Source organism: Mus caroli, unplaced genomic scaffold (assembly GCF_978045245.1).
Source record: "Mus caroli unplaced genomic scaffold, Mus_caroli_1 scaffold_3, whole genome shotgun sequence".
NCBI lineage: Eukaryota > Metazoa > Chordata > Mammalia > Rodentia > Muridae > Mus > Mus caroli.
In genome coordinates, this window is record NW_028227258.1 from 18,126,879 (window position 1) to 18,148,132 (window position 21,254).

Sequence of the window (21,254 nt, forward strand, 5' to 3'; positions counted from 1 at the left end):
CCTATGCAAAATTTGACAATTATTTATCTAACGGACATTTATATTTATCTAACAGACATTCACATAGTGAAACAAATGGGATGATCAGCATTGTTATTTATTATAGACTTTCAAGTCAGAACTGCAGCGTGATACTGCTTTTATATCTACTACGTATTACTCTTATAATAAAAAACTATAAGAAGTGATCAAATAGTTTGCTGAAGAAGAATGTATGTTCAGACATGCACTTGAATGTTTACCATGGCATTATTCAAAAATAACTATGAACTGTAGACAACCCAAATATCCATCAAGTCGCGAGCAGTTTAAATAATTACAGGGTTTTCTTTATTACACATTTGTATAATTTTACATACTAGAATAGGATCAGTAATGAAATCAGTTGTGTATGTCAGCTAGAACACATGGGTTTTCTTCCTCTTTTTTCTTTCTATTTATTGAAGACTTGGTTCTAGCAACTGCTGTCTATAATTAAAACACCAAATTAGGGTTCATACCTTGACTATTGTTTGCTTTACATTATGTCAATGACACTATTCCATATTTAAAACATGAACTTTAGTGAGGTAGTTTGCCACTTTATTATTTTTATTTACAATAAAAATCGTTTATGATCAAATTACGTTAGACTTGGTTCAAGTTGGGCTCTTTTTCTTTGCTAACATAGCAGAGGGGTCCACCTGTAATTGTCCTCTTTGGCTCAGGTCAAGGAAACAGTATCTCACTGGACAGCTGCTGTGTGTAACCGAGAGTCTGCTCCTGTTAACTTGCCCTTCATCCTTCAACATGGCTTCTTCCCACACACATCGAAAAGTTCTCGGGAGAAAGGCTCACTCTTAAATGAGTGTCCATTTCTTTTCCTGGTGGTGATGGAGATGAATTTCATTCCCCACACATAGCATAGTACTCATCCACAATGACATGCCCATCTGCAATAGGAGGATCTCATAGTCATAACAAAAACATATTTTTCTAGGATATTATTTTGATCTTTTCCTCATTCAGGGCCATGGCCTTGGATAGGGATGGAAATCAACCTTGGGCTTTCAAGTTTGTGTGTCAGAGATTTCATATCAAGCATGGGAGTGGTCTCACTATGAGCTGTAATACACGTGCAGCTGCGCTCAGACACAGACATGTAGTTTACATTCTGTCTGTACCCTGCACAGTGCACATAGAGAAAAGGGCACTCCTCCTAACTGCGGCACCTACACCCTAGCTAGAATGAAGGAACCACGGCTAAGCAGTGAGAGGTTGAGGAGCTAGGGATTGTGTGGTGAAGGGAACTGGAAATGCCAATGCCAGATGGGGAAAAGACCAGACTTCTTAAGTCATTTCCCACATTCAGCAGTACATGGAAACTTGTGGAGCTGACAAAAGAAATTCTGCTGTCCTAATCCACATCTATTGAGACTCAAAAATACTCAGAAATACTAAAAAAAAATAATAGGCTGGCAGGTGATTTGGGCATGCAGTAAAATTTGAGAAGCACCTGCCTACCCATTGCTGGAATCTCAGTGTCAGGTACAGAGATGAATTCCCAGAAGCAGTGAGAATTCAGGTAACATTGGTGAGCCACTATAGAATGCCCCAAGGAGCTTACTATAGAGATTAAGAGTTTTTTGACTAAATGATATTTGTATGGCCATATTTGGAATTTGGAAGTTTCAAGGGAGTAATTTTTATTGGTTATTAATTTAAGGTATTTTACTTTGTGTGCTGTTTTGTTTATTAAATGTAAATGACTGGTTTTTTTTTTTTCAGATCTAGTAGTGCTTTTAAAACCTCAAGATATAGTAGTAATTTTAGAAAATGGGTAAGGGCATTCCTCGGGTCATTATAGTGTATAAATTCTTCCCAGATATGATTTGCATTTTAGATATTTTCATTACTCTGACCATCTTATTTATTATGTATCAAGAACACATGATCTGTTGGCATCTTCTGGAATAACACATTTGTTTCAAACATAAATTGCTAGACTCAGAAAACCTAGCCAACCAAGAAGTTTACCCAACAGAAACCTATGCTGAAACTAAAACTCATGGTCATAGTTTTCATCTGACTGAATGTCTTCTATTTGCTCTTCAGTACCAAGTGCACAGCATTAAGTAAATATTACCAAATATTGCCGTAATACATCATTTACCCTTGTAGATATGTTCTATTCATTCAAGGAAGGTAGTAATAGCCCCAGGTGGGAACATGTTATGGAGATGAGAGAATATCAATACGAAGAACAGTTTGAGAGAAGAGTGGTGTAAGTGACTGAAAAGAATGTATCAACCCAGTTGAAAACTGAAGGCTACAAGGGCAGTATCTAGGGAAAGAACAGAATTAAATTATTGTAGGCGGGAGATTCACACAAGCACGATCTTGAGAACTTACAGTTGTGGCAAGGGGGGGGACTGATGGAGTGAATGTAGAAAATGTACTAAGACTCTCCCAAAAGAAGGAATCCCTTTTCATACACTGTTTCTTAGCTACAAGGCTAAATGACATAGTTCCATAATATTTACTTGGTATAGACTAGCAAACATAAGACATTGAGTCGGATGAAAACTGACCATGAGTTTAAGATTCAGAATAGGTTTCTGTTGGGTAAGTCAGTTGAGTGTCAGATCTATGGGAGCAGGGAAAATTGAGGTGGAAAGGAAAGGGTGAGAAGGGGTCTAATGACCCGGGTTAGGAAGCAAGTGCTTTTCCTGCAGGTCGCATAGATCCCTGAAATAAGCTATAGGCAAAATAGCATACTCATAGTTCTCATTGTCTTCCTCTTTAAGTTAATAGCACTCCCACCTGTAAATTGATTAAGACTCCCTTGACATTGTTTTTCTTTTTCTCTTAAGTGGTAAATATAAATTCAAACATCATTTTAATAGTATTCAAACTGTCCTCTGATAGTGTTCTATCTGAGATAGTTGCAGCCCCCAGACTGCAGCAGGCGATCCTGTGAAGGCCAGGGTCAGCTTTGCAAAGGGCAGACTGCACTGTCTTCACTCTTGCCCTTCAACATGCTCCCCCCTCTGATGTAGCCTGTATAACTCATGCAGAAACCATACCATGTCCATATACCTCGTGTAGAAAGTGACAGAAAATTTTCCTGGGACAGTTTGATTAATGAGAGTAAGAGGAGGTGAGAGGCAGGCATGGCTGGAGGTGCCGAGGCATTTCATGGTACCATTAGTTAGAGATGAACTAGGGAGTAGCCCCTAATTACTACATTTCTCCTTTTCTGTTTCATAGCCTAGTCATTCATATACCATCCCGGAATGGCATTCACAAATAGGCTATTCCTGTGCAAGCACTTGACTTTGGTTCTGCTCTTTTAGGAAAATAAGGTTATGGCAGGGGCTTCAAAGTATGTTCTTGGTAGAATCATTTCTCCACATCTCTTGAACTACCACCTATATATGTGCTTGCTTGCTTCTTTGCTTGCTTGCTTGCTTGCTTGCTTTAATGATTGTGGTAGTCTCCTGGCTGCCTTTGTTTTGCTGTCTGTAGTCTTATCCTAACAGGCAGAGGAATGTTTCCAACAGGCCTTCTCCTATCAGGTCTCCATTCCTGATCTCGTTCTTCCTCTCCCTGGACATGCTATGCTAGGCTCAGCCATTCCCTTATAACACAGGTGTGTCTGGGACTTCTGCTTGTTATTCCTTCTTTCCAGAACATTTTTCACTTTTCTTCATGGGTCACTCTCTTCCTTATCTTTCTTTGCAAGAAATGACGTAATAGTGAGAAAATTCTAGGTATCCCCAGAAGTAACTGACCATGCATGCTTTCTTTGCTTTTCCATTTTGCACTACACTTTTAGATATGTTCATGTGATATTGTCTTCTCTCTCTGTCTCTCTGTCTCTCTCTGTCTCTCTCTCTCTGTCTCTCTGTCTCTGTCTCTCTCTCTCTCTCTCTCTCTCTCTATCTCTGCAGTAACTGAAAGGGCTGTGTTGGCTGAGAATTGTATTTACTAGGACTAGGACAGTATGTGGTCAGAGCATGGTATCTTGAAAGTGCTCAGTAAATAATTACCTAGTGATTGAAGAAAGGCATACTTTAACAAATGTAATTCTAACTGAAGTATAAAGATAGTTAAGGTGAGGTAGGACTAAGGAAGAGACACTGAAATAAATGCTGGTGATGACCAACCGAGCAAAAATCATCAGGACCTCCTTGTACATCTTTCAGTAGAGTCAACAGAGAGGGGAGGAAGGACAGACATATATAGAAGATTCTGATGAAATTATTCTAGCCATTTCAATAAAAATGACAAGGGAATTTTTAAAATATTTTTTATTAGGTATTTTCCTCAATTACATTTCCAATGCTATCCCAAAAGTCCCCCTACCCTCTCCACCACCCATTCCAAGTTTTTGGCCCTGGCGTTCCCCTGTACTGGGGCATATAAAGTTTGCATGTCCAATGGGCCTCTCTTTCCAGTGATGGCCGACTAGGCCATCTTTTGATACATATGCAGCTAGAGTCAAGAGCTCCGGGGTAGTACTGGTTAGTTCATAATGTTGTTGCACCTATGACTCTAAAGGTTTAGGGCTTTGCCAGCTATGAGTGATGGCTTTCTCCATCAGAGAATACTAAAGAAATCTGATTAAGTGGAGCATGGTAGTATGTGCCTATAATCCCAGCATTTGCAGTGCTGATGTAGGAACATTGTGAATTTGACAGTAGTGAGGATATCTTAGTGAGACTCTCATTTTCTTTTCTTAAAAAAAAATTCAGGAAGAGATGGGGGGAGAGTTCTCAGGAAAGATGAGGAATGGTTTCAGATATGCTGTTAGTTTGGATGTATAACTGAGTATTCTGAGTGTTAAATGATCAGTTGAATATATAACATTGAGTCCAGGAATACTGTCAAGTAAGCTAATAATGCTGAGGGAGCAGTCTTGCGTAAGCCAGCAGACCCATAGTCTATGTTCCCATGCACAACAGTTCCCAGTCATTCGCCCATTTACATATGCTTTGTCTATCTTTTAAAAATTAATAGGAGAGAATATAAATCTCTGTATTTCTCTGTTAATATTTTCTCATTGCTTAGTTTCTCCTGCTACAATGTGGAAATATGTAAAGCAGCATGTAAGATGGTCCCTTGGCTTGTCTGCCTAGCTTTAAACCCAGTGTTTCCATTTTATAACCATCATCTTTTATTGAAAACATGTCAGAGTACATTTTTCCTCTGGTCACTGGAAATGAGTAACTTCTTTAGCAAAACATTTGGAATACATGAAATTTTAAAAAGGTTAAAATGTGTTCAAGTAGGATTCTTGGCATGTATGTATGTTAACAATACCCAGTTATTAATAGTTGTATTCTTCACAAACACACTTGTATGTACTTTGAAGCTGAGATTTTTGCCAATAGCCTCCATACCTCAAGTGATTTTTGTTACCTTATTTAGTAGAGCAGAGTGAAGCATTTTGAAGTGGTCTTCAGTCTACAAATTATTAAAGGATTTGATTTTTTCAAAGGGACCGTGTTATTGGAAAGGTTACTTGATGCAGCTTGCTGAGCCAGAATAGCAACAGAAAAGTTTCTGGAAATGTATAGAAATGAAGACAAAATTACCCAGTCTAATCAATGATCGTCCCTTAGTTGGCAGGAGCACACCCCACTAAGGGCCACCCTTGACCCACCTCCCTGTAATCTTGTTGTTGTCTCATGCCCACAGTTTGCAGTGAAGTCTGTCATTAAGGATTTCTTTCTTTCCTCTCACTGGAAACTCAGCAGGGTTCAGAAGCCTTGGAGGCTGGTTTGGATAACTCTCAGGAGAGGCTGATTCTGGATATACATGACCTGCGTTTGGTGCGAGCAGTGAAATCACCGTTATTGCTTTCTTGTTGGAAGGAATTGTGAGAACCATAATTCAAAGATCAACATAGCTCAGATTCATTAAAACTCAAAACACCTGGCTATTTAACACACTTCATAAACTTAGGATAATTGTGTTTTTTTGTGTGTGACTTCTCAGAGACATAGACGATGACATTTGTGTGTCTATATCAAGAGATTGTAAGGAATTGTGTCACATGATAAGAGAGGCTAACAAAACCCAGTCTTTGTGAATGGCAAATGGAAGATCCAGAATGTCTGGTTTTGTAGCCAGTAGGCTCTGGACCAGGAACATTAAGGTTTACATTTGACTTTTTAAAAAATTCATTATTTTTAATTATTTTATTAGAGGCTATTTTATTTTTATTATTATTATTGTTACTGTTACTGTTAATGTGTGTGGGAGAGATTGGAGTGGCTATGCTTGGGGGTGGAAATGTTACAGATTGTCTATGGAGGTCACAGGACAAATCTTTGCAGTTGGCACTCGCTCTCTTTATACCTTTACCTGGGTTCTAATGGTCAAACTCAGGTTATCTGGCTTGCCATGCAAAGGTCTTCAACTTCCCAATGATTTTGAAAGCTACCATTCTGAGGATACCTGCTTCCTTAAGAGTGTGGGCTTCATTCCTAACTATTCAAATACTAACACCCTCAGAGAGCACGTATAAAATGACTCAGTGGGTATAGTGTCTGGTACTTATGCAATAAATACATGACTTTAGATCCCAGTACTCATGTACAAGGTGGTGCCTGTCTGTAGTGACTCCACTCCTGGAGTGGGGATGTGCAGATGAGCAGATCCTCCAGGCTTGGTCTTCAGATAATAGAGCCAAACTGTTGAGCTCCAGGTTCAGGGCAACCCTGTCTTATACAGTAGTGTGGAGAGCAATTGTAGAAGACTATTTTTAGAAGAGATGCTCATTTCCTTTGCACCAATTGCACACAAACACATAGACAGTAACAACCCATAGAAATACTCAAAAATCTCTGTCCCCTTACTAAAATTCTCTTAATAGGTCCCCCCAAAAATGACAGATTTTTAATCAAGTTACCTCCTTTATGAAGTACTGATTTAAAAAGAGGCCGGGCGTGGTGGCGCACGCCTTTAATCCCATCACTCGGGAGGCAGAGGCAGGCGGATTTCTGAGTTTGAGGCCAACCTGGTCTACAGAGTGAGTTCCAGGACAGCCAGGGCTACACAGAGAAACCCTGTCTCGAAAAACCAAAAAATAAATAAATAAAAATAAAAATAAAAATTGCCCTATAAATGGCCCACAAGTATTCTCCTTTCAGATTTTATGCCGCATTGTTATTGGGCAGTCTTGTGTGGCAGGTGTTAGTAATAATGCTTATGTTTTGGCCTTTGGAGCTTTCTGGCTCAGCCTGGTGATCTTGCAATTATGGCAGTCTATTCCTCAGTGATAACCTTGGTGATCTAGAAGAGAATAATCAGAGCACATCTCAACACACTGATCCAGTTGTAGTAATGTGAGCAGCATTGCAGGGTGCAAGAACTCAGGGCCATCCCCAGCTTCTTTCTAGCATACCCAACAGTGTTTGGTCTAATCTCAGAAAACTTCCATTGGAGGGTAAGCTATATGACAATCTGGTGCAGAGGCAGTGCCAACACCAGTTTGTCCTGGATGGTTCAGAATAATTTGAGCAGTGAGACTGTTTACCCTTATGAGTGAGTTTAGAAAGACTTGTTCTTAACATTGAAGTCCATGTAGTTCCCAAGAAGAGTTTGGCTCCATATTTTCTGGCACATTTCAGTCAACATTTAACTTATGATGTTAAGTAGAGCCAAGTGACTGCCGTATTGTGTTGGAGAACTCTGACTTCTACTCAGACCACAAAGGCCAGGACCAGTATCATCAATTTGGTTGATACCCTCAATGGAAAGACATAAGAGCTCACAGGTTGGGTGAAATGATTGCTGAACAAAACCTAGAAGTTCACACAGTATGATTCTACTGCCATCACAATATTTATATGACTGTCATCATCTGAGCTAGTGATGGTAATGTGTGACTGCATCATGATGCTACAATTCTAGCTAGAACATGCTGCAGGCTCAGTTCACCAATGTTAATGTATGTAGTAAATTTCATGATCACTTTATTTCTTCATATCCCTTCAGGTTAAAGGGTGAATCAATGGAATTTATTTTCTTAATGTAAACAATTAGATTTGTTTTTCATGCCCCGTTTATAAACCAGACAGACATGGTTCAAGTGGGCTTAGTTGTTGTAATTTACATCATGAACTCCAACAGCACCAACCAGGACTCCACAGCCAGCCTAGGACATCTCTATGCTAATGTTTTGATAAAGTCTCTGTATCCTTAGGAATCAAGTATAGTCACCTGAAACTGTCTAGTCTCCAATTTCTGTATGGAGATGGCAATGGGAATACCACTCAGATCCTTAGGTTTCACTTTATCTGAAATTGTGCTATGCCTGAAGGAGCCCGTCTCCACCAGCAGCCTTCTTTCATTGACCTTGTGATACTTTTAGAACATTTGGTGAGTAGACATGTGTGAGTGACTTGCCACTTCTGCCTTGTGATTTTTCAGGGTGTGTGTTCTGGTATCAAACCTTTAAGGTCTCGTTTTGCACTTCTGTCCCATAAAATTAATTTTCAAAATAGCCTATTTTAACATTTTAACTTATTGCATTTATTTGGTACTTGGGTGTACACTGAGAGATTAGAGGACAAGTTGAAGCCGTGAGTTATTTTCTAATACCATGTGACTTCAAGGGATTTAATTCCAGTCACCAGGCTTGGCAAAAAGTATTTTCATGTATCTTGCTGACCCTAAGTAACCTGTTTAAAATCCATTCAAATTAACACAGTAGGAGAGTGTTCTGGGAAGGAACATCTAGAGTCTGCAGAGATGTAGGACACATCAGATATTCTAAAGCAACAGCCACAGCTAGGAGATGATTTAGTCATATTTATCATGCAAGGAATACAGGATACAGAAGTGAGGATCGCTAGCACCCAAGTAAAAGCAAGATGTGGGAACATATGCTTGTGACCCAGATTAGCTAATTTGGCAAACTCCAGGTTCAATGAGAAACCCTGTTTTAAAAATAAGGCTAGGGAGATGACTCAGAGGCTAGAGTGCTCATGGGCAAACAAGAGAATCTGAGTTCAAATCCCCAGAGTATTGTGATGTTGTGGCTGTGGCCACCTGCCATTGAGTCCAGACTTGTAAGACAGACAGAATCAGTGGAACAAGCTCCCTTAGGAAGATTTTTGTTGTTGTTTTGTTTGTTTGTTTGTTTGTTTTCTGTGTAGTCCTGGCTGTCCTGGAACTCACTCTGTAGACCAGGCTGGCCTCTAACTCAGAAATCTGTCTGCCTCTGCCTCCCGAGTGCTGGGATTAAAGGCATGCGCCATTGCAATGTTGCCGAGTATTGCATTTGGTTGAGAGATCCTGCCTCAGAAGAATAAGGTAGAAGAGTAGGGGAGATGGAGTTCCCAACACCAATCTTGGGCCTCCATAGTCAGGTGCACATGTGTGCAAAGGTACCTGTATACACACACACACACACACACACATACACACCTATCCCAATAGAAGATAGAATGTGAATAGCAATGAAGGAAGAAGCTTCACAGTGACCTTAATCTCCACAGACACATGGACACACGGACACACCCAACCAAACACACATGTGTGTGCGCGTTCACTTGTACACACACACACACACACACACAAACATACTCATGTATATACAAAGAAGTGGAACACAAATGTCAGATCCCCCTTAACAGAGATAGTTTCATTAAAAGGAGGTTAATATCTGGCATTTAAATGAAGTTTAATCTGAACTTTATAAACTATTAAATAGCCGATATTAAAGTAGATACTTTACCAAACCACCCTGGTTTGTTTATATATCAGAAAATATTAATACAATAAACCCTTAAAGCCAAATTTTTGCCTTTGTTTTCTGTTAATATAAGAGAATGTTACATATTAGATCATTGGTAATGAAAATAGCCTAGGGTTGAGGAATCTGTGTCTGGTGCTAACTTCTAGACAGGGCTCTGGGGCTGCGTGATGACATGGAGGTCATAACAATGGGAAGATGTAAATGAAAGCTGAGTAACTCACGACAACCCATTGACTCTTGAGAGAATTGTCTTCGTGTGATATGAAGGTAGGGCCCAGCATGATCTAATGGCTTCTAACCCCTACCCACTCACCCTTTTGTGGTACAATGGCAAATACATTTTATTGAGAGTTTTGGAGGAAATATGTAAACTATGATTTTTAAAGAAACATTACTATAACACTTGTGCCTGGATCTATTTATTCTCTCTCTCCTTCTCTCCCTTCCTCTCTCCATTCCTTTCTTCCCTTCTTCCTTCCAAGACAGGGCCTCGGGTAGCACAGGGTGGCCTTGAACTTGCTATGTAGCAGATGACCTTGAACTTCTCATCCTCCTGCCCCTACCTCTAGGATTTAGTGCATGTTATGCCATGTTTACAGGTCTCGGTTTTTAGTTCCTGAATATCAGTACCATAAAATGACTTTTATTTACTAGTTGTGTTTGCTTTTTATATTTTGTTTGAGATCATGGGTTGTGAATGGAAGTGCATTCCCATAGGGCCAGCACTCAGGAGGCTCAGGTAAATAGATGGCTACTTAGGAGAAAGAAGGGAAGGGAAGGGAGGGGAAGGGGAAGGGGAAGGGGAAGGGGAAGGGGAAGGGGAAGGGGAAGGGGAAGGGAAGGGAAGGGAAGGGAGGCGGGAAGGACAGCACTGAGAAGAACCCTTGTGAATGTAGTGATTTAATCTTACTGAATTATCATTACTGGCACACTTCTGCTTCTTACTCTGGTGCTGCAATTCCATCCAAACTTACAGATGTGAAAAATAGAAGGACAGAGAAATGTAAAGTATGTTTGGTTGGTTTTTAATCATTTTAGGATAAAAGATAAATTAAAACTTATTTGGTTAACAACTTTATTTAAATTAAACATCCAAAGCCATAACAGACTAATGTAATCTAGATTTGGTTATAATGGGAGTTATTATATGAATGTGGGAATCCATTTAAAACAATCACTATTATTTTACTGTTATAAAACCTCAAATCTCAAATCCAGATCTCACTGAATATTTTCATATTCCTGGTTACATGCTAATGATGACCTAGCTCCTTTAGCAGCTCAGTCTTTTTTAGAGCATACATTTATAGAAACCTGCCCTCAGTATTTCTTGGTCAGGGAAATAAAATAATTCAGTTGCAGTCACCACTGTTTAGCTGGAAGCCCCAGGTATGGCTTCCTGGTTTCCAACTTCCTTTCCATGGTGAATCAGAGGTGGGAGATTCAGAGTGATTTGTTTGTATCAAGCGAATGTTGCTGATTTGTGTTGTGACCACAGAAAGTCTTGAATTGCCAAGATACCTAGTGGGTATAACCTTCCCTTTGACAGCTAGAAATGCCCAGGGCCATGACTCCAAACAAGAATTCTGTCTTCTGACTGCAGTGTTGGGTTTCTGGAACATGGAACACTTTGATGAACACTTTCTTTGGAGACCCAGGTCCAATGTGGAAAAGGCTGTGAGCCTTTCATAGTAGCAAGATTTGCCTTGTTGATTTAGGTCCAATCTATGTTCTCCCAACATCATAACTATGGTAGTATTCACTGTTTCAGAAGTCTGTAGGAAGAGCTGGCAGAAGGTTTTTGACCATTCAGAACTGGAGGAGACATCAAATGAATGACCAACATTGCTGGAGAACTTTTAAAGGCAAAAATCCGAGTGTTTTCACTAAGCATCTTTAAGGGTTCCGATGCAATGAGTCACTGAGGCAAACATTGACTTTAAAACTGAATGTTCACAATTCCATGTTACATCTGCTCTGCCTTGGAGCCTTACTGTTTTGTCTCTCAGCTTCCAGGCAATGGAAAAAAAAAAAACTGCTCTTAGTGTCTAATGAATATTTATGCAATCCTTTTGACAATTAAAGGCTCATTAAAATTCACTTCAAAAGAAGAGATAAAGACACTTTTAAGACCAAAGAAGAATGCAGTGGTAAGTGGAAACTAAAATTCTTTTTCACTGGAAATTGTCAGGTCGGAAACTCTGCAGATGTACTTTGAAAAAACACTTCTTGGTAGAAGGCGCTTCTCAATGCTGGGTCCGGTTTTGGACTCAGACTCTCTGTGTTTAAATGTCACTTTCTACTCTTTCTTGCTCTATCCTACATAACCATGTAGAGAGCTGTGGACACCACTACACTCAACATGTGAGCAGTGACTGTGTACACCAGCCCCTCTGTCTAAGGAAAGCTTTCCTGCCACTTGAAACTGGCTGACACCCCCTGCACACTCCAGCCGTTTAGAATAACCCTTATTTTCCTCTTTCTAGAGTGGTGGAAGGTCATAAATAGAGAATCCTCAGATCTAATGGGGAATGTCTTAGCTCCCTGCATTTCATTCTTCCTCTAGTTTTGTTCCCACTATGATTTCAGCTGCCCTGGCCTACAGCTTTATCATGGCTCAAAACTTAACACATATAACTTAGGAAGGCCCAAACACATACTGATACGATGTCAGCACCAAAGTCCTTTATATAAATCTAAGTGTGTTGAAGCTGGAGCAACTGCCTAGCTTTGTTACTACATGGCATGCAAATCACTTATTTGGTAATAGAGATAGAGAAATGCCTGAGCATGACCAGATAGTGCCCTATACAGGTTACATGTGTGCTTACTAATTAGTAATCAATAATCATGAATCAGAAGTATGTATTGCAGTGAACAAGGAACTGATAGTCCTCATTTGATTATTTCTTTTTCTGTAAGGCTTTACACTGATATAAATAACATGCCCCTGGGCACGAGCAAATTATTATTCTGTTTATAAATATATTTCTTAAAAATTATACTACTTATTATTAAGAAACTGGCCATTCTACCTTCCACAAGATAGGGTTGTGACATTATACTTGTAAAGTGTCAGGAAGCTGTGATTGAACTCCAGTGTTAAATTATGGCTCATACATTAACACTAGCACAGTTTCCACTGGGAGCTTCACTCTTTTCACCACCTGACACTCTGAGTCAAGGTATGTTTCACTGGAACTACCCAAATATTTCTTTCTATTAATTCCTGCTAGGAATGACACTCTAGTTATGGATTTCCAATCAATTATAATGCATTTCTATGAATTAGAAATCCCTATGTGACTTGCATCTCAGGGAAAATGATGTCATCACATTATTGTTATATGTGCATGACCCTGATGAGAGCTCAGTACACAATTTGCCCATCATTTCACCCTGCTGGATTATCACTCCACTTGTAAAGTGTGGCTAAGTTTTACCTTCCTAGTAGAGAAGACAGCCAGTTGCTAACACAGGTTCTAAGTAATTGATAAAATACATTGACAATTGCCAGTCTCTGCCTTTTGCTGTATTCTATTAAGACATCTCTTTGCAATCGCAGAGTAATCCTCAGCTCCCGTCTTTTATCCAGCCACTGCCATATGTTGATGTCCACTCCCATTTAATTATGAGTACCAGCCACTGAAATACCTGAGTTGTTGAGTACAGAGACGGAGAGAAACCGTGAAGATGCTGATGTAAATTTTGGTGTAAATTACAAAAGTTCGAGAATCATGAAAAGAATTTGCCAAGTGTGCATAGAAGTGAGGAACCTAAGTTCTTGAGCTTATCTCTTTCCAAAATTAACTCTTTATATGTGGGAACATTTTAGGGTTGGAGGGATCCAGCTATTTTGTATCCTGCAGGCATATATTTCAAATGGTCTTTAATGGTTTTATGCTACAGTTGGTTATCTTTCCATCCACCTGTGTAGTAGATATATTGTTAATGTAAAACTCTTTTAAAAGTTTAGATATTTAAAAGTGTTAATGTCTTAAAAATGTTTGCAGAGATTAAAGTCATCATTGACTCCTTAAGTGGGCCAATTGATCTTGAATAATGACAGCACTGTGTTCACACAGTGCACCTGATGGTATAATATGAACCGTCCCAACTTTTATGGAGCAAACAAAATCCATGCTAGCCTAAGCTTTCTATATATGTATGTATACATTCTAATTTATACATGGGGGCACATATTCACTGCAGTGAAGTAACTCATTTGCAACTACTAAGTAATTAAAATTAATAGTGACTTGAGAAGTAACTCAAATAAATATAGTAACTTTAATAAGAGGCACACATGCTAGAAAAAAATGCAACTTTTAAAAATACCATTTATAAACTATATCATGGTAGATTTCCATGGAAACATTAAAAAACCTCATATACCTGATTCACAACTATACAAAGCAAGGCAAAGGAAGGAAAGAGCAACATGAGAATATAAAAACCATGGTGGGTATGAGAAGGTGTGGCCAGGGAGCTGACAGTGGTAGAAGGTCGAGCTAGAAACTTGGGTTGAATCGATGTATAAAGACTGACTTTCTTCCTAACTTAGAATAGATTGGGGACATTTTATAATTTTTCTTTACTTACTTGTTTGGTTTCTCAAACATACCCATGTGTGTTGTGAATTTTAAAGGCATCAGTAGACATGGGAGGGCAGAGTACAAAGGGAGACTGATTAGAGACTGGGGCCAATGGATAGAACAGAAGAGCTGGGGCTAATGAGCTAAGAGCTTGTGTTTTCTTTATTTCTTTTTAAGGATGCGATTATTTGTTACTCTTACAAGACATTTCTGACTGGATTGGAGAACCTCCAACCCTTAGGAAAACCTTTCCTTGGTGTTGGGGAAACAGATCAAATATAGACATACCTCCTCCTGCTGCTGCTGCTATAACACTGTTCTATTTTAGTAGAGTAAAAACAGGAATATGGGTAGTATCTTGACATGAAGTTAAGACTATATGTGGGCTTCAGTTTTTTTTTTAATTTTTTAAAATTTTTTTACAAAATCAGAATACTTGTGGTTACATGTCTAAGCTGTGGAATGATGTGCAAACCCATGGGAGCTCTTAGAACAGTATTTTACATGTGGCAGACACTTTTACATGTGGCAGACACTTAGTCTCTAATAGTTTTCATCTCCATTTATGGGTTACTTACTGCAGAGATTATTGTTTTCCTACTTGAAGCATGCCAAACCCAGGAGTCCTGATACAGTAGAAGATCTATTGGCAACACATTTACTACATAAAATTTTGAGATGATATTCAAATATTTTAGAGAAAACATCCATAAACATCTGTATATTCTCTTCATATGAAAAATAGGGAGTTAGAATCTAGCAAAATTATTCAACTGTGTTGCCTAACTACGCTACCAAAGGAAGACCTAAAATACATGATTAAATGAAGACAAGCTTTGAAATCTATTTCATGCTTTCTGTAGCTCTGCAACATCTACCCAAGTATGACTTCTGTATCTCTTTAATACATATATACACATTCATGATTACCCTGCAAAGCATAAGATACTATGCAAATATTTATTTACTGTTTAAAATAGTAGCTAATATTGTATAGCATTTACCAATGTCTTATCAGGTGTATTGCTTATGACATGGACCACTGTTTATAAGCTACAGTTATGTGAAGTACACCAAAGACAATTTGACATGACACACTAATGGGCCCTAAATGTACGGGAATCATACTAGTATGTTTATGAGATATATGCATTTCTCTCTGTGTCTCTCTCTGTTGCTGTCTGTTTCTGTCTGCCTCACTGTCTCTGTCTCTGTCTGTCTCTCTCTGTCTCTCTGCCTCTGTCTCCCTGTCTCTGTCTCCCCCACCCCCTCTCTGTTGCTCTGTGTCTCTGTCTCTATCCCTCCCACTCCATGTTTAGGCCAAAGATCAACCTTAGGGGTCTTCCTCTGTCACTCTCTGCCTTATTTTTGAGACAGCATCTCTCACTGAACCTGGAGATCATCAGTTTGTCTAGACTGTCTGGCAGTGAGTCCCAGAGATCGTCCTGTCTTTGCCCCTGAAGTTGTAGGATGACAGATGCATGGCTTCCCATGTACCTTTTAAGTGGGTGTGGGAGATTCAAATACAGCTTGCAGAGAGAGCACTCTACTCGCCCAGCCGTCTCTACAGCCCTTGGTATTTGTTTCTCCAGAGCTACCACACTTATATGTCAGTAGTCGTAGGAACCATGACCATGGAGTTTATTCATTCCTTTTTCTTGTAAAGCACATTAGAAAGTGGCTAATATTGGCTAAAAAAATAGAATATATGAGGTATGTGTTAATTTCTACCAATAATAAGTACAAAGAAGTAATTATTCCTGTTCTATTGCATGTTCTTCCCTGTGTGTATTTTCACCTCGTGTACCATTTTTAATTCACTCTGGATTTTTGTAATATCTTTATGAACTTGTAGTGAAATTTGAACACTTTTCCCTTGCATACCTTACAGTCAAACTTTACTGACAAGTGTTAACCATGCATTTTCTGACAAGTGAAGTGACTGGCATTTATTAGATATTCTTGTTATGTTCATAAGGTCATGCCCTAAATGCTGTAAATAATATTTCACTCACTAGTGATATACCTGTGATAGTCATCATTGTCCCTATTCTTAAGGTAGAGAAGTTAAGATTTAGAGAAACTAGTAAATTGATCTGAACTCCACTTATGAGCTGAGTCTCCAACCTCTGGGCTTTCTTTTGCAAGTTGCTGGCTGCTCACATTGGCCTCAGAGACTGTTCAGAAACTTCTCTCAACTCAGGCTACTGTGTCTGGCCTTTTAGTTAAAATTTTATTTAATTGACCCTCTCTGTCAAAACCTGTGGTTTTTAAATTTGGAAATTGTGTGCCAAGAGGGAGAAGAGAGAAAAATCCAGCCGTGTTACTATCTTCTGTTTTTAGTGTCATGAACTGGAGATCTTACAAAGTCGCAGCTACAGAAGAGCATCTCCCAGGCCATCAGAGGCAGACGTAAAGAGTGGGGGTTGTTAGTTCTGTCTCAGTAGTTGATCCATGAGACCCTTATAATAGGAAGCTGTTCACACACCAAACTCATCCATAGAAATGTATTGCGTGCCTTGGGACCTGGCGTCTAGAGTGTGAGATTAAATACCATGCTTAAAACATTCTGTGAGCAAGGTACTTCTGTATTCCTCAGACCTCCGTATAATATGGGTAAAGAAAACAAAATGTAGGAAAAGAAGTCTGCTTAGTGTATCCCTTCTTAGGATGTTATATGAAGCAGCATGTGATTTTTCTTCAGTCAGAATTAGCCATTTCCTGAGGCTCAGTTGAAAGACTAAATTGTGCTTAGAAATAAAGATTTAAACTAAGTTCCAGTCAAGACATAAACATAAATTTAGAGGAAAATCTGTCTCAACATCTCAGTCCTTTAGTGTTCAGATCTGGAAAAAGCATGCATAAGAAACAGAGGTGCTTGCTATGCAGCTTAAAACCCATCAGATAAACAAGCACCCCTCCCAGTGGCCATTACTGACTACCACATTTGAGGAGTGTTTCCTTTTTTAAATTACTGTCAAGAATTGGAATGCTTTGTATGTTTCATTTATTCTCATATTATTGGATTCCTTTTTAAGTGTTTGTCAGCCCTTCATAACTTGAAGAAACTCAGTTGTGATGGATTGATTGTGGATCTGTAGCTTCCTTTTAATATTTAAAGACTGACTAAAAGCCTAAAAGCATAGCTTTCCATTCATAACGTCTTCCTAGCGTGTTTACCACACTCAGTACTTTTATCAGTGATCTGCTGTTTCTCAATGGAAAGATAATAATTATGTTATAAGAAGGATCACCCATTTTATTTTCTTTTAAAGGAGATTATTTTTGTTTGTGTGAGTATTTTGCCTGTGTATGTGCACCATCTGCCTGCAGTTCACATAGAGGCCAGAAGAGGGCGGTGGATCTCCTGGATAGAACTGGATGTAAGGACACTTGTGATTCATCATGTAGGTTTCAGCAACCCAAGCTGACTCCCTTGGGAGAGCAGCAGTGCTCCCAACCACTGAGCTATCTCTCCAGTCCCCAAATTTATATTTTCTTTATTGACTAAATATTGGCACTGTGGTTAACTCACTAGATAGAGTGCTTGCTGAACAAGCATGAGACCTTGAGTGTAGATCTCTAGCGCACACATAAAAGCAGGGCAGAACTGAGTTCAAACCATAACTCCAGTGCTGGAGTAGGGAAGAAGTTGGCAGAGAGGCAGGCAGGTTCTGGGATTCTTGGCTGGACAGAGTCACTGCAATGGTGAGCAGTTAGTTGATTAACAGACCTTGTCTCAAAAAAAAAAAAAAAAAACCAACAACAACAACAAAAAAACTGAGCATAATGAAACCAAACCAACCCCACCACAAACAGCAATAAAAACAACCCAAAAGATAGAAGAAAATACTTAACATTGACCCCTGCATGTATGTTCATATATGTCAGTGTAGTAGTACCCATGCTCAAATCTTATACTTCTGAGTCTTCCAGAATTAACATTCCTCAACTCATCATAAAATATGGACACATTTATATTTTTAATTCAGAAGACTAGTAAGAACTTGTTCTAGTCCTCAAGACATGTTCACACATATCATTGTTTTGACATATGCTAACACTTGCAATGCCGATACACAACCAGTGATGGATAGATCACTGGCACACAGCAAGGCAGAACACCAAATTCTCATCATTGTTGGAGAAAATGCTAAATAGCTCCAGATAATCCAAACAAAACAGAAAAGCTTTAAGACTGCCCTAGGTGGAACAGTATTAATTTTATTAAATTTCCACCTGAGTGAATGTCACCTTCTGTCAGCAGAGATGCAGAATATGTATGATAAAACCCTTCAGTGTATCGAAGATCGGGGGTTTTCTTGAGATGAATTCTATGGAAAGAACTGTTTCCATTGGAGAAGGACTGATGGTCAATGGCTGTGCTGGTCAGTGGTTATGGATGTATCCCTCAAAAGGAATAAAGTGGGCCTGTCACTTCAGGGAAAACAACTGGCATGGTTACCAATGACAGAATGGAAAGCATCAAGGAACAAACAGGATTTTGAGGACAGTGGTGATGGGGCTGAGTCAGTAAAGTGTTCCCTGCACAACCATGAGACTCTGAATCTGGATCTTCAGAACCTAAAAGCCAGGCTTGCCAGATGCACCAGTAATCCTAGCATGGAGAACATGAAGTCAAAGGAACCCTGGGGTTTGCTGAGCAGCGAGTTTAGTCTAATCTGAGAGACCCTGTCTCAAACAGTAAAGACAAGACCACGTGAGGGCGACACACGAAATCAGCCTGGGCTTTCCAGATGCGTGTGAACACCAGCTCCTCCTCAAAAAATTAGGATTCTAAGAGCTCACTGCCACATAACTCATCTGCATCACACAGTGAGCCAGACATTATCAAAACCTACCGCCCCATTCCTTTGCAACCTAGGGTTTTACTTAGGGCCTTACATACGAAAGGGAAATATTCTATTATTGAGCTATTTCTCCAGCCCTAACCTGCAACCTATTTAACATAATTGCTTTTTCTCTTGGCTTTTTTTTTTTTTCAGCCCAGGGGTCTGACCAAAATCACCCAGAAATCATTTGCAAGACCTCTACTTGCCCCATCACAGAGAATGTGAATTAAATAACACACTAGCCAAATTACGAGTGCAGGAAGTTTCACTACATAGCCACGTGGAGATAATCATGGCCTTCTGAAACCACTGACTGATTTGTATTGCTTCTCGTCTTTTCTGTTCAAGCCTTAGAAACTCTCTAGTTCTTAGAAGTCTTAATATGAGCTCAAATGGGAGTGGATTGCAAGTCCCAATACTGTAATTAGGAAGCAAAACAAACTGAGAATGTTCGGAATAGGGAAGGACATATCATAATTAAGAGCAGACAACCTTTTTCTTCAGTGCATTCAGAACAAAACACTGTTTCTCAGGGCTCTAAAGACTGGGCCACAGTACTCTTTCTGCATATTGAGACTTATTCTCTTTATACACAATTCAAATATTCTTCTGGTGAATGCAGTTACAGTTTTGGTTTACCACACTATAGTATTTCTCTCTTCGTTTTCTGTTATGTCATAATCTGTTCCCAGTTACGTAGCAGAATTAAAACACTATCAACTGAGCCAATCTCTATATCTACATCGACATCCGAATCTACATCTATATCAGGATAACACATGATTTTTATTTAAATAGATTGTATAGAAGTAATCTTAGACACATTACTGCTAGAGCACTCTAATAAGGGTGTATATACTGCTCCTCTACATTTTTTAATAAAAGCTTTCTGTTCATTTAATCCCTATCTCAGTAAGTTTATTAATGCAAACTCACAAGCATAAGTAATTTGAAATGTGCATAATAGCCTGTAAATGCACAAATGTAGACTACAACCTTAAAGTCTGCTTGAATTTAAGTGGGTCAAGCAAGGGATACACACATACATCTGTATCTAATATATACTAAGAACTCTATATATTCACAGGATCTCTCATATATATATAATAGAAATGATTTCCTGTGTTTTGGGCCAGTTAGGTTTTGATCTGTTTTCATTCTTCCTGCTTATGGACTCATGGTTTTAGGTGTTAGAAAGCCTACACGTTCTTCCTCCAAGTGCTTTCTTGGTAAGGGTAGGAGGTAGGGGTATTGTATGCTAGGATGTCAGTGGTGTCCTTTAGGGACAACTGTTAGCACCCTTTGTTTGCCCATTCAGGGAATTGGGTCACCAGTTAAGTCAGCTTCACTTCTTGCACAGAAAAGTGCTAACTTAGACAGGTGTGTTTAGCCAAGTTTTCTCAGATCAGGTAATGAAGTCAGTAAGTATTCCATAAACAAATACCTTCTCTTGTGTTCCCTGAAATAGGATGTCTGCTGCATATGCCTTATTTAGTCAGCATCATTGTACTGGGTTCCCCCAAACAGACACACTGTAGATTCACAGATCAGTGACATAGCTCAGCCAGAAATTGTGATTCCTACACCTGTTTGGAATCCAGTTACCCTGTTACACGTGTGACTTGGTCCATTGTGAGAGATGGTGCCTGGTTACGGGTTCTGTGTGTAAGTTTCTACGTTTTGATATAAAGCTGTAAGCAAAACCTCTCAGGCTTTCCTTTCAGAGTTCCCTTGCCTTTTCTTCCCAATCAACTCGAATTCTCTTTGTCCTAAAGGCTTTCTTCAGCTGGGCTGAGAAGCTGGGCCAATTCCTCTTTTGATGTAACCCAGGTGGGGGTGGTAGCTGGGGATCTGGGAGTGGGAAGAGATCCAGCACAGAAAAGGCAGGGAGGGCAGCTTTGGAGACAGCGTGGGGCAAGGAAAGGTGGTTCCCTAGGAGTTGCTGTGGGGTGGATGGGACAGGAGAGCACATTGGGAGAGCATTTTGTACCTGGTATTTCCTCTAGACTAAGTGAGAGGAGGGAGTTTCCAAGCTTGAGTTTTCAAGAATATTTT

At 39.4% G+C, this 21,254-nt stretch overlaps 1 protein-coding gene across 6 annotated transcripts in view; it reads left to right on the forward strand.

Annotated features, from left to right (window-relative positions):
• Positions 1-21,254, forward strand: part of Bmpr1b (bone morphogenetic protein receptor type 1B) — a 335,320-nt gene that overhangs the window by 247,168 nt on the left and 66,898 nt on the right. The window lies entirely within an intron of this gene.